Raw genomic sequence first — 15178 nt, forward strand, 5'->3', positions numbered from 1 at the left:
AGCAAAACCAGAGTTCTTTCCAATGTCAGACCGCTTGTCTGTAACATTTGGTCTAGGCATTCTTTCAAACCTCCTCATAACTTTGTTGAACTTTCTTCCTAGCAGAGCTATTGCCTCATACAAGTTTTCATCCGACTCTTTCTCACTTAGATCGTCATCTTCAGCATTTGATACAAATGCTATGCTTTTATTCTTCTTACCTGACCTTTCATTAAGTGACATCTCAAAAGTTTGCAGAAAGCCAATTAGTTCATCAACCTTTATATTGCCAATATCCTGAGCTTCCTCAATATCTGTAACCTTCATATCAAATCTCTTAGTAAGGACCTGAGAATTTTTCTGACAAGCTTTTCTTCAGGCATTTGTTCTCCAAGCGCAAATGAGGCATTGGCCATGTCTTGCACCCTCATGTGAAATTCAGAAACAGTTTCATCCTCCTTTATCTTCAGATTCTCAAATTGAGTAGTGAGAAGTTGAAGTCTTCACACTCTGACTCTTGTAGCACTCTCATGAGCTACCCTGAGGATTTCCTAGGCATCCTTTACCACAATCCAGGTGCCGATCAATTTGAACATGTTATTGTCCACTCCATTGAAGATAGCATTCAGTGCCTTTGAGTTTTCTAGTGCTTCATCATCTTCTTCCTTGGTCCATTCTTCCTCAGGCGCCAGTTCAGTTGTTGAAGTTCCTTCTTTGTCACTCTTCACCGGGTGCTTCCAGCCTTTAATAATAGATTTCCAGGTCTTTCTATCAATAGATCTCAAGAATGCAATCATGCATGCTTTCCAGTAGTCATAGTTAGTACCATCCAAGATTGGTGGCCTATGAACAGATCCTCCTTCCTTGTTGTTGTCCATAATACCAGAAGTGTTTCCCTAGATCTCACCCAATAATAGAACAAGGGGTGCCTGCTCTGATACCAATTGAAATTCTGGCAACTGTAGGACAGATGTTTTACCAGATGTCTAAGACATCTTGTACAACATTACACAAATCACAACAAACAATGCAGCAATTTAAATAACAGAAAAAGTAAAATGACACACGAAATTGTTAACCCAGTTCGGTGCAATGTCACCTACGTCTAGAGGGTTTTCACCCGAGAAAGGTAATTCACTATTATAGAGAAATTGTACACAAAAGATCTCATAAGAACTGCCTCAGTGGCTTATTACTTAGGTCTCCCCCTAAGTATGAAAACTCCCTCTCACTATCTCACACATAATCACTGCCACAATGATTGAACTCTAACACGAGTTACAAAGACAGATCTCAAGATCACACAGAAAACACACAATTCTTAGCAACAATTGCATAAAGCTGCTAAGAGAACACATCAGTATGAACTCAATAAAACCCTAATACAATGTTTTTGCTCGATGCATAGAAAACTAGGTCTTGAGTCTTCATAAGTAATAGTCTTCCAGGCCTTGTCTTCGTTGGGCTTGAAAGAGAACAGAGTCCATACAAACATTCAGGAAGTTGTTTTTAGAAACAAACAGGCAACAAATTTGCACAGGATCTTCAAGAGTGAATAAAGGTGCAGATTCCAACTTCCAAAAATAACTCCAAATCAAACCCCTTTGAATCGGGTTTGATTACACTAGGGATATTCCTTGATAGCACACAGAAGCTGTAAGACCTGGATTTACAGAGCAAGTTAATTTCCGACTCACGCGTAGAATCAGTGTAAGCGTGACAGGAGTTTGATGTTTGAGAAAAATTAATGAAGAAGAAAGTTCAGGAATTGCTTGAGGAATGTTGCGTAGTCGTTTTAGGAATTAGTGCGAGTCGTCTGCACACCTGCCTTATGGCGAGAGTGTCCAGAATAGGCTAATTTCGCTTTTAGAGCAACGTATTAAGTGAGATTTCGAATCCTTGGAAAATCTAAAGGTTCTCTTTATTTTTCCTTCGACCAGTGTTTCATTTCGGAACTCTGGACTGTACGCACGATAGTGTTCACTTTTCGGAAGTCCGATGACGCTAAATTCTTTGCTTCGAAACCCTAGATTCAATCAGTGAATGAAGACTTTTTCTATTCGGGACTTCTAACGAAGTATCCGTCCGCGTTGCCAGATTTGTTTCGACGTTTCCAATCTTTCTTCAGAACGAAGTTTTGTCGTCTGACCATCACAGCAAAAAGTAGTTTTTCGGGACAGATTAACTTACACCGCTTTTGGGATTTTAGATATCGTTTATCCCAAATGTTAGAGATTTGTTTTGAGTTCTGGAATTCTGTCGCCAGAATCTCTCTTAGAATTCATCGGTGAACGTGCTGCAAAAATCGGAATCGCGAAATTTTCATTTTCCCGCGATTTCACCTTCCTATAAATAGCTCAAAAATTCAAATATCTTCTCATTTTCTTTCTTCAAGGCCGCGAGTTTCAAGGGGACAGAGGGAGAAGATTTTTTCGCCGAAACTTGACCGATCTTCGCACAGTTCGTTCCTACTTCAAGGTATCGAGGTAACTAGCTTGATTCTTACCTCTGATCATCGTTTCTACTGCTTTCCTGTAGTCGTTTCTGTGCTCAAAGTTTCGAGCTTTTTGTAAAACTGTCCGTTTTTCCTGATTTCTCTGTTGGGGTATCTTCTCTACATGCCCAAGAGGCTAGAACCTTCGTCGGTATTCGCCGATTTTGATCGAGTTGTCAAGGATCTGAAAAATTGTTTCAAAACCCTTTTTGCGCACATTTCGAAACTTTATTGTCGAAAAGTCGTAATCTGACTTCGTGCCTTTAGGATTTGTTGTTACGAATGTCGTTGGGATCATTGCTGTCAAATTTGTTTTCTGAACTGATAACTTTGAGGTTTTGAGCTTTTATTTTGGACCAAAATGCCCCTGAATAGCCGTATTTCGATCCGATCGTCCGAAAATTTTTCCGACAGTTTCTTTGCCTTAGTTTTACCCTAAAACTACCTTGTAAACAGATTTGATCGAAGGAAAAGAGCCGGAGCTCTTTTTCCCTTATGGCCGAGAGCTATATCAATGGGGGGGGAGTTTTTCGTTTTCGAAAACTTGTCTTTTCGTACTCGATTGTTGTATTCTGAAGCTTTAATGCTTTTTCTATCGTTAATGTGTTGTATTGTGATCGAGCTAATCGATTTTGTTTGGATTCTGCTTTGTTTTTCTCCGAGGTTCAGTTGAAGGAACTTTGGGTTTTGCAGAGCTTTCGTGTGAAGGAGGTTTTAACCACGAGACTGGAGCTGCTCGAGGTTAGGGCAACTTACTATTAGCTATGACTGCATGATAGGCGTCGATAAATTCGACTTATGCTTTACTTTGATATTGTTTATGATGTTGAGCTATTGTTATGATTGTTTTCATAACTTATGATATTGATGTTGTATTGAATTGTGCGTTGTGACGCGACTTCGGAGTGGGGAATCATTGAACTGGTGATCTTTGATAATTCGGGTTGGATGAACAACTCTAGGCAAGTCCAAACTCAAGGGTTGAGACTTAGCCATTTGTTGGTATGCTTAGACTTTCCCCGGAAATTGCTTTTAATGGGTTTTTGGAAAACTTAGAATGAATAGAATTTCGAAAACTAGAGACTTTGGGAGACTTAGACTTTGAGAAATAAACTCATAACTTGACTAATTCAATTCGAAACGTTTTTACTAAACGAATAAATATAGGGAACCTAAAGGGGAAAATGATTGTGAAAGACGGGGGAAAAGTCGACTTTTGTTGTGGGTTTTGGAATTGGGGAAAGCCACTGAGGTGAGCTACGGTGATGATTGAAAGTCACCGAGTGCTCTAGTACTCTTGTTATTCGAGTTGTGTTGTATTGACTGACACTAACTCTTGGGTCTTGTTGTTCGAGTTGTGTTGTATTGACCGACACTAACTCTTGGGTTTTGTTATTCGAGTTGTGTTGTATTGACCGACACTAACTCTTGGGTTTTGTTGTGGGAGTTGTGTTGTATTGACCGACACTAAACTCTTATTCTCGTACTCTTGTTGTTGGAGTTGTGTTGTATTGACCGACACTAAACTCTTACTCTAGTACTCTTATTGTTGGAGTTGTGTTGTATTGACCGACACTAACTCCGAGTGGTGTTGTATTGACCGACACTAACTCTTGGGCCTTCGAGATTGGGTTTTGAGCTAAACACTTATGTTGTGAGGACGATTCGATGTTTGGCTAACCATATTGCATCATGCATTATACGGTGAATAACAGGAATGGTTCACCAAGAGTGAAGAACGGGAATGCTTCACTAGTGAAGAACGGGAATGCTTCACTTGTGGCGAACGGGAACGCGTCACAAATATCCGGATCATATTGATTGCATTTCACGCATACATTCACTCTGACTGGAATTGTGTGCTGTTTGATTTATTGAAGCATTGTTAGAGCCAATAACATGCTAGGATTGCTTATATATATATATATCAACATATATATCTATACCCCATGTCACATGTTGATTGTATATCTACTTATTTCCGTGAGTTGACCCTAGCGCCTTGGCTTTGGTTTCATGTTTGTGTTTGGGCGGTCAGCCTGCTGCCAGATGTCGACGGTGGTTTGGGTTTCGATGGTCTCTCCCTCGGGGGGGGTCAGGTTTGAGTTAGAGGACCGTACTGACGAGCGTGGACGTCTAACAGAGGGAGTTCTACGACGCATGGAGCTGAGCTTCAACTTGCCGTCTTCAGTTCACTGTGGACTCGGTTATGTGAGCAGTAATGGGAGGGTAGGTTAGGCAGGCGTCATATTTTGTGTAGAGCTCTGATTCGTTTTGCTTTTGGGACAGGGTAGGTTCCCGACGCATGGCTTTTCGTGTGGTTCTTTTATTGAGGGATCACAGTGAGTCTGTCGGACTGTAGGGGTCTTTGCTTAGGCCATTTTGAGGCCGACTTTCTCTTAGTGGATTGTAATTATAACTTTCTCACTCACGTTTCTGGTTCTGTATATATTTGCCTACGGGCACACTACTTTGGAGTCACTGCGAGTGCGCGTGACGTGGGAGTGCAGCTGAGGCTGTACATGTGTATATATTTGTATATCGGTTAGTTAGTTGTTGGGTTATGTCTTTATTTTCTATCCTTTAATCTTTAAGGAATCAAACGAAAAAAAATTACCTGTTTTCCGCGTAAGGTTTATTTTTAGTTACTAAAGTGACACCTGAAAATCGGGGTGTTACAGAAGCTACTAACAAAACCGAAACTTGAATACCAAGTATTCAAAACAAAGCTTCACAGATAAACAACCAACTCACAACAGATATGCATGGACAAATGTCATAGGCAAGTTGTTACAACATCGGGTCCGACATGTTGGCACAAAAACATACTTAGCTAAAATGCAGACAATCAAACAAAGGAACAACAGAAGTTAACTACGACTATGTGATTTTAATTGATCAAAATTCTTAGTCTCTAAAATAGTGTCTTATTATGTCCTTCATCAATTAAAAATTAGTTATATAAGCTATAAATGTCATATCTATGCAATTTTTTTTTAATGTGTCACAATTTCATTGATTTGGATAAAAAAAAGACACAATTTAAAACAGAGTATCTTAATCCGATTTTAACTAGATTAGTGTCGAGAATGAAAAGTTTGTGCAATGTTTTCAAAATATGAAAACTTATAATGAAAATAATTACGATGTTTATTCAAACTTTTGGGTAAATGGTTATTTTGGTCCTCAAAAGAGTTAACTGACTTCACATTCGTCTCTGAATGAATTTTATTCAGCTCGCGGTCCCTGGAAGTTGCTAACGCCAGTCAATTTAGTCCCTGGCGTTAAAAAAATTGACGGACGTTAGCACCATTTTTAAATTTTTTTTTTTGCATAGCTGGACCTGCCTACGTGAAATTCAAATATTGGTAAAACATTTGGACGTCAAATTAGTCCCTAAATGTGACAAATTAGTCCCCAACCCATCATCACCATCATCTTCATGAAGATAAACCTAGAAATTGAAGAACTTCATTCTTTCTCCTTCTCCTCATTCATAATCAACCCATAAATTCTTCCCTCTCAACTCAGAAAAAAAAAAACCCGAAATTATTCCCTCTCAACCCAAAAATTTACTTTTTTTATAGGCCAAATGTAACGCCCCGATTTCTCGAGTGTTACACAGTAACTAATTAACCAATTTTCGTAAAGAGTTTTCGTCGATTCACTTATTAATCTTCAATTAATGACAAACCTTTCATTTTACGAAAACTCTTGAAACATAACCTTTCCAAAAACACGCGGAAGTAACCAACATCGTAAAACTTTTTAAATAACCAACTGTAAAGAGTACGAATCAAAGGCCTGAATGAAAATAAAGATTACATCAAAACTTGTTCATTCGAATTTAAGCAATAAAATTGTTCGATACCAACACTTCGGAAACTCTCAACCCCAACAGAAAACAAAAGACTCTCAACCAAAACCCTATTCCTTAGCCTCTTCCTCTTCCTCTGAAGTGTAGTCGTCCTCCGGTATTGGCACGTCACGTAGCATCAACTCCCAAGAATGAGTCATCGCCATTATCTTCACGACCATCTACCCCCCCCAAATAAACACATAGCAAACAAGCAGGGTCAGGTCCAACAAAAAGAATGATAATGACAAAATCAACAACAACATAATATAAGTACATTATATGTCTTTTATGGGAAAGAGTCAGTTTCTAACGGAATCTCACTTCACACAACCCACCAAAACTTCCATGGCCATCTTCGTGCTTCCGCAGAGGCACGGTTATCACGGTGACCGCAGTCAACCAAATCACGTGGAGCCGCAATGATCCACAAAAGTTCACGGTGACCGCAGTCAACCAAATCACGTGAAGCCACACCGGCCCACAAGGTTCACGGGAGACCGCAGTCAACCCAAATAACTCCCTCGCGTGCAAGGTACCATCGTTCTCATGGACCATAGTCTACCTGACCTATGTCCAAATTATTCACATTTACTTGCAAGCGAGTTTATTACACTTTTCTCTTTGTTAAGTCTCTAAAGTCAATCCTAGAGTCTTATCATACTCTTTATACAACAACCTTCACAACACAACATTCACGGGTTACAAGGGAATTACGGCTAGGTGAGCGACCCTTGAACCATTAACTGAGAAAATAAATATAATCCACGTAAAGAAACGCAAGAACATTCACTCATACATAATATATCATCGCAACTTCAACATATTGACAGCAGAAACAACTTTCACAAAAATAGAGCCACAGAATGCATCTTTCAACAAAAAATCACGTATGATACATTTCTAGAAAGCTATTTTAAATATCTACAACTCTCTAGTTACACACTTGTTCATTTGAGTCCCAGAATTAGGTGATATTAGGCCTTAAAGCTAACTGTCCGGAACAGGAAAAACAGCAGGTGTGACAGTTACTAAACACGACCCCCAGATCACATTACTAAACCAAAAATTATGATTTTTATATGTCTGGAAAGATATTTCGAAAATATACAACTTTCATTTTAATCACGTTTTCATTTGATGACCTTAAACAGGTAAAAAGGGGCTCTGAAGTCTGCTGTCCAGTACAGGAAACTGGCAGCGAAACTCCCATGGCTCTATGGTTTTCAAAAATAATTTTCCTTCCTTTCCCTTTGATCATAGCAGTCTTGGTACAGCCCCAAAAACCCAAATATCCACTCAAAATTTCAGAACCAAACATTTAGCAAGCAAGCATGTACAGGAAATCATGCAAAAACAGTCCAAAACTCAAGTTGTTTCTCATGGTAATTCATGGCATATTCCCTAAAGAACCTACCCATTCCTAGAACCAGCCCTTACCTCGGGTTTTGAATGAATTTAGATGAAAAGAAGCAGGATTTTGATGGAGAGAAGTGAAGAATAGAAAGAGCTTCCTCTGCTGTCCAAAATTCTCCTTCCTCCACGTGCTTCCTCTCCTTCTCGCGTTTCCTCTCCTTCCTTGCGGTTTTTCTCTCTTTCTCGTGTCTCCTCCTCCTTGGTGGGCGGTGGCTGCTGGTGGTGCAAGGGTGACGAGTGGAGGCCTCTTAGGAGCAAGGGGAAGGGTGCTGGTTTGCTTGTTTGGTTGGTGTTTACGTGAAATATTTTCTGGTGCTGTTTTGCATGTAAGAAAATAAGGATTTCACTCTAATCCTTGCCTATAGGTGGCGGCCAGGGCTTGTGTGGGCTAGGGTTCTGGTTTCAGATCTGATACAGCCCAAGAAAAGAGTATTAATGACTCATTAAAACTCATAATTCAGAGGAAAAACCAGCTGCAGCCCCCTTCCTTTTCCATGGGCAGCCGGCGGCTCACCAAGCCTCAGGGTTTTCAAAACCCTTGCTTCTTTCCTTGGATCAGCCTTCCTTGGCCCATAATGCTCCATTCAGCCTAAGAACCTTCTGATTATGAGTTTAATCCACCACTTAACCCAAATTAAAAAGGTTTAAGCCCAAAACACAAACCCAACTTTTAATAAAATTTCGTAGGTACTGTACAGCCCGACCTTTGCTCATTAAAACAGGGATATCTGGAGCTACAGATATCGGATTTACACGAAACCACATCGAGAATTTTCTTAACTTAAAGGGCTACAACTCTCATGAAGGAAGTTTTCCCAAATGAAGTCGTTAAGACCCTCTAAAAATTCACACAAGTTGACAGTTCTAATCTGCCAGTTATCAAACATAGCCAAAAACTTCAATTTTATTCAAACTTCCATATAATTTGTTCCAAGTTGAACTTAGGGCCTTACACCAAATACTTTAGTAACGAACACAAGATGAATATCAGCATAACAAAACTAGATACAAAAACAAATATCCAACCCATTACCATCAAACAAGAGAAATAATTAACCCATTCCTAGCTTCAACAATTCAGTACCATAGCCCCAACTTACATTCCAGTGGCTAGAAAATCTGTAATGTGAGCATAAAGCCCGTGCTCAATTAGTTGAATATAGCAGCACAAAGCCAAAATCCATATTACAAGTTTACAACATTAGAAACATTAAGAGAAAGTTAAATAAGTTCAAGATTTGGTTTTTTCAAGAGACATCATCTGCATAAGAAGCTCATTCCCATTCCAGAATACCAATGGTCTAAGAACTCCTCTTAGACACACAGATCTGCAATAGAACCAAACGACTTCCATCCAAGCCACAATCAACCGTAAAGTTTACAACTTTCCTCATCTCTAAGCCAAATCAACCCCCTTCACCATCGATCTGAAGCTTTTCTCACTAAACACTAAAAACCCAACATCCATAGCCACACCCACCTTCTGTAACCGAACCAACCAGCCTTCTTCCTCATTCAAACCTCCGACCCATATCTGGTTAATCCTTTCTCTCATTCCCCAAAGAGCAGTACCCAAATCTGGGTCTCAGGGATTTGGATAAAAATCTGAGATTTATCTTCACCGAGGTCTGGAGTTAGGGGGTGGTGATCGGAGAACTTGAATCAGATGGTTTACGTGGTGGAGGTTGGTTATTTAAATGGGGAGGTGCTGGAGTAGTGGTCGGATGGTGTGGAGTTCTGGGTTTTTGGGGAAGATGAATAAGGTGAAGATGAACAAGATGCAAATGAAGGAGGTGAAGATTGTGGGTTTACATTCTGGGTTTCTGAAGCATGATGGTTTTTATTTTATGGTTGATCTAGTTGATGAAGAAGGGTAAAAGTGAAGATGATGGAAGAAAGGGGATGAAGATGATGGAAGAAAGAAGAAAGGGACCAAAGTGAAAAGAAATTAGATAGATAATATTGACTTTTCAACCGAAGGACTAAATTGACACCTAAAATATTGTTTAAGTGGCAAAAAATGTGCCATGTCAGCTTCTCTGTTAACGTCCGTCAGATTTTTTAACGTCAGGGACTAAATTGACTGGCGTTAGCCACTTCTAAGGACCGCGAGCTGAATAAAATTCATTTAAGGACGAATGTGAAGTCGGTTGACACTTTTGAGGACCAAAGTGATCATTTACCCTCAAACTTTTATATATTATGTTTTACTTAAAATGTATATGTGCAAATTGCCCTCACAACATAAAATTCCTGGATCCGTCACTGCCACCAAGCCATTATATTATTCCCCGCATTTAAACCTTCCTTCCAATACTAATCCAGATCGATAAGCCAAATAATCCTGCGTACTTGCCTCCTTGGACAACATCAAATGATCTGCATATCTCCTTCCCTACATAAAGTCAAAGAAAATAGGGACCAAGCTAACAAACTACCCCGAGCCCGACACTACGAGAAGAACCAAAACCCCAGCACAACAGTGCCACTAAAAGAGGTCCCCAAAATAAGATCCATGCAAGAAAAGACGACCATGTAACCCGAACAAGGCTTGATCCACTCAAATACCTCATCTAAAACTGTTGTTGCTTCAGCCAGAAAAGACTTTCCTCAGCATCTTGTGAAGCACAATTGAATTGAACGGTGAATATAAAAATAACCAAAACACTAAAAAATATCAAGATCGTGCTTAAACAACCAAAACACTGAATTGAAAGGTAAAAATAAATAGAATTTTTATTCAAACTCCCTCAGCTATTTGAACCCTGAAAAAATGAAAAATACTAAAATACCTTTACTGAAAAGAAAAAAAAATCTCACCCTCCATCCTCACATTCTCTCTCCTCTCCTTACCTCTTTCCTCTTTTTTCCACCCACCACCACCACCCACAACCACCGTTGCCGCCACCGCCGCCACCACCACCACTGCTGCCACCACCACCACCACCATAACCTCCATCTTCTGTCATTTTTGAAAATTTCCAACTGTAGGGAGTTGTTTCTGTCGTTTTTTTTTTTTCTGCAAATAAACGCACTTTCACTTTTAACATGCGAAGTAAAACGCACTTTTGCTGCAAATTTCTACCGAACTAATATTAGATGATTTTTAAAAATCATGAGATTACTATAAGGTGTAGGAATTTGGAGATTCTGACTGCATATTTGAGCTCAGAATGGTCCTCTTACCTTAACTAAGAAATATGTGTGTTGCGCTCGCACTTTAAAAGTGCTATAACTGTCGCACTTTCAAAGTGCAATAACTGTCGTACTTTCAAAGTGCTATAACTGTCGTAGCACTTTCAAAGTGCTATAACTGTCGCACTTCAAAGTGCTATAACTATAGCACTTTCAAAGTGCGAGCGAAAAAAATTTATAAGGGTTTTTTTGTATTTTACAAATTTATCAGGGTACGAACAAATGTGGAGGGGTCCGAATAACAATTCCCAAATATAAAATAACATAAATAAAAAGCATATAAGTGCTTTCTCACAAGCACTTTGCAGTAGAGGCATAACCAGGCTACGACACTTAAAATAGCCATTATCGCTCATCTTGAGAAGCGGCCATGTTTGTAACAAAAACAGCCAGAACATTGAATTAAAAGGTGAAAATAAAAATATTAGAAATAAAAAGGACACAAGTACTTTCCCAACCACTTTGCAGTAGGTTTTCTCCTACTCAACGTTCGTTTAACGTCAAAAGCTCGACGAATCTTCTTCAAATGAGACTAAACATAAGGCACTTATTTTCTTGGCTTAGGAAACAACTCACTTATCTAAAGAAAAATATGGGTTGGATTACATTACTAACAAATAAATCATTTGTACGTAAGAAGTCCCAAGAATTATTTTTGGTAAGGAGAACAATCGCAATGTTTGAGATCTCCTAGAAAGCACTATGAATTTTGAAAGCCTACTTGGAAATTAAGCATTTGCTAAATCAAATTAAAACTGAAATTTTAATGGATAGTTGTAACTTCAGGGAAAAAAAAAAGAGAATCGGGTCTCTTTTCTTACAAAACACCCCTCATGTTCAGTTAACTCAAATACTCAATAGCTTTTTTCATTGCTTTACAAAATGAAGCTCTATTTTTTAATTTTGCGGTTATGAATTCATTCAAAAATATTAGGAATTCATGATTTAGGCTTCTAACATAAAAAACATTCATTTCCATGTCTTCGGATACAAGCCATAAAAGTTCGCACGATCTTTAGGAATTCTTCCGCTTCTAGGATAAATTATCATATATAGGGATAACAAATGTGTCTTTGAAGAGTCTTATAATTAGGGGATATATATATATATATATATATAACATTTTATGCCGAATTAATATTTTTGCCTTTCATGTATGAATATTAATAAGGGAAATATCACTAAAATGGTAATAAAAATTATTAATAATTTAATTTCGTTTCTTTATCTTTTTTCAGAAAATAATTTTGTTTCTTCATCAAAATATTTAAATCTTAAATTAGTCTGAAAATAATAATGATCAATGAAATTTTCATTATGATAATTTGTTTATGTTATTGTCATAATTAAGGTCAATGTAATTTAATTTGAATATTTTAATAATTAATATTGTACGTAATAAATTAATAATGCATACTTTTTTCGTAAAATCCTCTAATCCCTTACTGCTAAGTGTATAACAGCTCCACAGTTTCCTTATTTATATTTATTCTTTAGTACTCCCTCCGTTGCATAAATATTGTTGTTTAAAATTGTAGCACAAATAGTAAGATTTTAACTATTAATAGTAGGGTTAATGGTCAAATTAGTCCCTGTCTTTGTAGTGAGTTTTGATTTTAGTCCCTCCCTGGAAAAAATTTAGCGATATCTCCTTACGATTGCATGCATTTTGATATTAGTCCTCAACGAAGGGTGGAGCTCAGGCGAGATTGCCTAGTGGCATGTCAACGCCTATGTGGCATGCCACGTGTAATTTTTAATTAATATTTTAATTCCACATGTGTAATTAATAAATTAAATTAAAATTATTAATTTTATATAAAAAATTAATTTTAACCTACCAGATAGGACCAGGTGCCGAGATCACCTTTTTGGAAGGTGAATCGTCTGAGCCACCGATTCGAAATCGCAGGTATTGAAGCTAGAGATCCGAAATCAATTGTGCGAAGGGTGCGAAAGCAGAGAAACAATAGAACCTGCAGCCGTGAGAAACAATAGATCCAAACCTCTGCAGTCGAGCTTTACTTCGCCGCCGTTCTACACGCATCGCCACCATAATACCCACCCCACACCGAGCTACCACCACCTCCAAATTTTCGTTTCGTCTCTCGATCCCTAACCTACCAGATCCGACTCGGTGGGAAGAGAATGACCCACGCAAGAGAAAAAGAAAGTGTGTTGGTGTTCCAAAATTGGTGGGTTTTCTAGGTTCTAGGGTGAATAAATGGGGCTTTTTTATATAAAATTAATAATTTTAATTTAATTTATTAATTACACATGTTGAATTAAAATCTTAATTAAAAATTACACGTGGCATGCCACATAGGCGTTGACCTGCCACTAGGCAATCTCGCCGGAGCTCCACCCTCCGGCGAGGACTAATATCAAAATGCGTGCAATCGTAAGGAGATATCGCTAATTTTTTTTCAGGGAGGGACTAAAATCAAAACTCACTACAAAGACAGGGACTTATTTGACCATTAACCCTTAATAATATAATGTTACCAAAGTGACCTTATTTCATTTTACTAGTACCATGCATGTGCAACTAATAATTTTTTTTTTTTTAAAAGCTATTAAATTATACTTTTTTTTAGAGAGCTATTAAATTATTCTTTGATAGAGAAGAATGTAGTTTTTTTTCTTTTAAAATGGAGAAGAATGTAGTTAATAGAGAAGAATTGTGGTTGGTTAATATAAAAGCTGATGATTGAGATAAAATGTATTAGATGAGGATATAGGTAGAAAAATTAGCAAAAAATGTATTGACTTTCTAAAGTTACAAACATTTTGAAATATTGAAAGAATTAATGCCCAAAACAAAAAAAACAAAAAAAATTGATACATCGGAAAATAAACAACATTTTTTCTAGAACGAAATGAGTTCTTGCACCTGCCATGCTGTTTCTTGGGTTTTAGCACTGTGTGGTTATGTTTAAAGGCACCTTTTCAGTTGCTAGTTCATAGGAAATATTGGTGTTGGTGTTTTTCGAGTTTCTCTTGGGTGGGCGTTGTCTCATAGCAGAGACTGGGATTTCTTGCTGCTGTGCAGTTTTTGGCTAGGCCAATTTGGCATCTCGTGCTGTGTTTTTTTTTTCTTTAGTTGTTCTTTTAATTTTAGACTAGCTAGTTTTCCTTCCAAACTGTGCTAGTGCAGTCCTTCTACTCTATTTTTACTTTTTAGATCTGCTGTGGTCTCTTGGCTTTGTTCAATTTGTAACTTGGCCATGAGCCTTCACCCAGGTTTTTATATATATTTGGTTTTTCTAAAAAAAAATATATAACATTTAATACCCATATTTCATATTAACTTCTAAGATGTTTGAACTTTAATGTATTGATATTTAATTAAGAAAATATCATGAAAATAGTATTAAAAGTTAATAATTGGTTTCTTTATCGGAATTTTCAATTAATCTAAAATAGTAATGATCAACTATAATTTTCACTATGTTACTTTTTTGTTATCTTATGTTCATAATTGAGGACAAAGTAATTTAATTTTTGTTAATGTATATATATTGTTAGATAAATATGAAAGTTAATTAATATATTTTAATAGTTGCATAAGAAGTTGCATAATTGAGTGCTTATAAAATTGAAGGACCTCTCTTCCACAATGTCACATGTAAAGACAAAATATTGTTGTCAAAATCTAAGACACAATGAAAATTCCCATTTGTTTTTCCATTCTCGTGTTGGTTCTCTCTGTTGACCTTGGTATGCATTAATTTTCACAAAGGGTTTTCATATACTCTTAGTCTTTTTTTTTTTAACTCATATACTCATAATCATTATCTCTTTTATCCAAATTTCACTCAGTTTCATTTCATTTCAATCTTCCTTCTTTATTCTCATACGGCCACATCGATCATATCTCTTATTTTTCAATCTTCACTATATCTCTTTTTTGAATGTGGGTGGATTTAGACTGTTGAAACAAAAATCGATTTCTTCGTTTGCACACTGAATTTTCATTAGTTTATGTTCTTTGAATAATGATGTATATACTTTTGTGCCCAGGAAATCAAGTGCGAATGGTAGAGGGGGAAAATTGTAGAGTTATACTGCCCGATCGTCACTGTACAGATATTCAAGTTTGTGACGACACTTGCAAGAAAATGATTGAGGGACCTGTTACGAGAGGACATTGTCAGTTTGATAAATGCGTTTGTAAATTTTGCTAAGGTTAAATTTATACACTTACCACCATGAGGGAACACTTTGGAATGTCAAAA

At 37.4% G+C, this 15178-nt stretch overlaps 1 long non-coding RNA gene across 1 annotated transcript; it reads right to left on the bottom strand.

Annotated features, from left to right (window-relative positions):
• Positions 1–6269: 6269 nt before the first annotated feature.
• LOC130748521 (uncharacterized) lies at positions 6270–8549 on the bottom strand. Its single transcript, XR_009022718.1, has 2 exons — positions 7770–8549; positions 6270–6511 (listed from the first exon to the last, which is right to left on the bottom strand). It is a non-coding gene; the product is annotated as an uncharacterized LOC130748521 (long non-coding RNA).
• Positions 8550–15178: the final 6629 nt, after the last annotated feature.

The sequence above is a fragment of the Lotus japonicus genome, chromosome 3 (genome assembly GCF_012489685.1).
Source record: "Lotus japonicus ecotype B-129 chromosome 3, LjGifu_v1.2".
In the NCBI taxonomy this organism is placed as follows: domain Eukaryota; kingdom Viridiplantae; phylum Streptophyta; class Magnoliopsida; order Fabales; family Fabaceae; genus Lotus; species Lotus japonicus.